The sequence below is a fragment of the Schistocerca americana genome, chromosome 8 (assembly GCF_021461395.2).
Source record: "Schistocerca americana isolate TAMUIC-IGC-003095 chromosome 8, iqSchAmer2.1, whole genome shotgun sequence".
Classification (NCBI taxonomy): domain Eukaryota; kingdom Metazoa; phylum Arthropoda; class Insecta; order Orthoptera; family Acrididae; genus Schistocerca; species Schistocerca americana.
The window spans coordinates 345,053,714-345,055,857 of record NC_060126.1 but is presented as its reverse complement, the minus strand read 5'-3'; the positions used below and the strand labels follow the sequence as shown (position 1 = coordinate 345,055,857).

The following is a 2,144-nucleotide window of genomic DNA, read 5'->3' as shown; positions in this document are numbered from 1 at the left end:
TGAGTCCCATAGTGCTCAGAGCCATTTGAACCATTTGAGCACATTAGACCGGCTTAGGCGGTTGCAGAAACAGCCTCATACCCGCCTCTGTGCAGAGGCAAGATCTCCCCATTGTGCGACATGCAGTTACAGCGAGCTCGAATTCGAGCTTGAGACTGAACAATCAGTGGAACGAATGTCTGACGGCAGCCAAACATGAAAGCCATTTTCCTTCCGAGCAAAAGGATTTTTAGGGGGCCTTTGTGTAGCAGACAGGGACTGTTAAGATATTTTATTTGGATGTCTGTAGGCCCTACACTTTACTAGGAAAATAAGGAGTACAAGCTAGTTTTCGGTATTCTATGCAGAACTATGGACGATAAAGAAGGCACTGATCGGTTGATGTTTCTAGATGGAGAGAGGCTTTCTGTCTGCTCAGACTCTCTTACTGGTATGCCGGCTATTCGCAAATGTACCCGGCAATTAAGATAGTTGAAACGGTTATCTAAATTATCCTTCTCCTACAAAGGAAGGAAAAAGAGGTGGTATTCTGCTGGGTATCAGGAGACATTGGTATCGAAGGAAAAGAGGTAGCTGACAGACAGAGAAAGCAGCCTGCCAGGATAACATTACAGTTCACTATGACATCCACGCACAGGCTTTACTGTCATGGATAACAAGGGGAGTTATGTCTGAGACGGAAACACAATGGCAAGAAGTGCAGAACAACGGGCAGCGATCACACAGCCGACAATTCGACCACTGCGCACGTCCTACCAGTCTCAAAGAAGGGGTGAAGTGGTCCTCAATAGCCTTCGTATTAGACTATATCCAACGGCACACGCTAACCTCTACACACAACTCCTCCGACAAGATCTCCCGCAGTGCAGTGCTCGTAAGCTTCACCCAGAGAGCAACATGATTTCACACCTTGTATTTGCTGAAAGATGAAAACCTTTTTCTTATAATCTTAGGCGATAATAAAACGATGCCAAGGAAACACGTAGCCCTCCCCAAACAAACTTCTTTAAAGAATCGAACTCCCATGTTGTCGTATTTCCTGAATAGTGTGTCGTTGAATTTACTGGTATATGTGGATTATGTGTGTGTGGACACTGACTGTAAAATATGTTGCAAGTAGAGTTCGATAATAAATTAAAATGTCTAGCCAGATGCTGATATTTTACTGCATGAACAGCGAGAATGTACTAAGCGACATAAGTATTTTTCCTTTCATTATTTTGTGGGAGGTGTCAGTGTTCCTAATAATGGGTAAATATCTATTAGGAACACTACGAATGTAGGTTGTGGACAGTTGGGAATGTGGGTCTCTCAGGAAGCGTGCAAGGGATAAGTCCCTGCAGTCGCACTATCCTCTGTGCCCTCGGTGGCTCAGATGGATAGAGCGTCTGCCATGTAAGCAGGAGATCCCGGGTTCGAGTCCCGGTCGGGGCACACATTTTCAGCTGTCCCCATTGATGTATATCAACAACCCCTGTCGGCAGCTAAGGTTTTCGATTTAATTATCATTTATTTCCACAGTCTACGTCCCGAAATCGAGTTTCACATTTCCTCCAGATGCGAATCCGTCGTGTATGACTCTCCAGACCTAATCAGGACTCATCTGTGAAAAGAACATTGGCTCACTGTTCGACTGCACTGTCCAGAAGACATGTTGACGACTCCACTCTAGTGCGAAAACGCGTCAATGGTATACAGCAGGTCTCCAACAATAAAGGCCTCTCTGCTGAAGACTTCTGTACACCGTTTGCATCGATACCCCACGTCCAGTGGATGCTGCGGTGTCAGTTGCCTAGCAGTACTACGGCGATACCGCCGTGCCCTTACAGCGAAATAACGGTCCTCTCTTTCTGATGTCACAAGCGATCGACCGTGCCCTGGTCTTCAGGATACAGTTTCGGTCTCTACAAACCGTTGCCACATCGGAGAAACAATACAACGATTCACATTAACCCATCAGTTCACATCAGTTCGCCACTGTTCTGAGTCCATTCTTCCTATGACAAGCGGGGCGGGCTATCCGCGTGGTTTCAGGCGCCTTGCCACGGTTCTCGCGGCTTCTCCTGTCGGAGGTTCGAGCCATCCCTCGGGCATGGGTGTGTGTGTGTATTGTCCTTAGCGTAAGTTAGTTTAAGTTAGATTAA

The 2,144-nt window shown here is 46.6% G+C and overlaps 1 non-coding gene across 1 annotated transcript; it reads left to right on the top strand.

The window, feature by feature from the left end:
• Positions 1-1,359: 1,359 nt before the first annotated feature.
• Trnat-ugu lies at positions 1,360-1,434 on the top strand. Its single transcript has one exon. It is a non-coding gene; the product is annotated as a tRNA-Thr (tRNA).
• Positions 1,435-2,144: the final 710 nt, after the last annotated feature.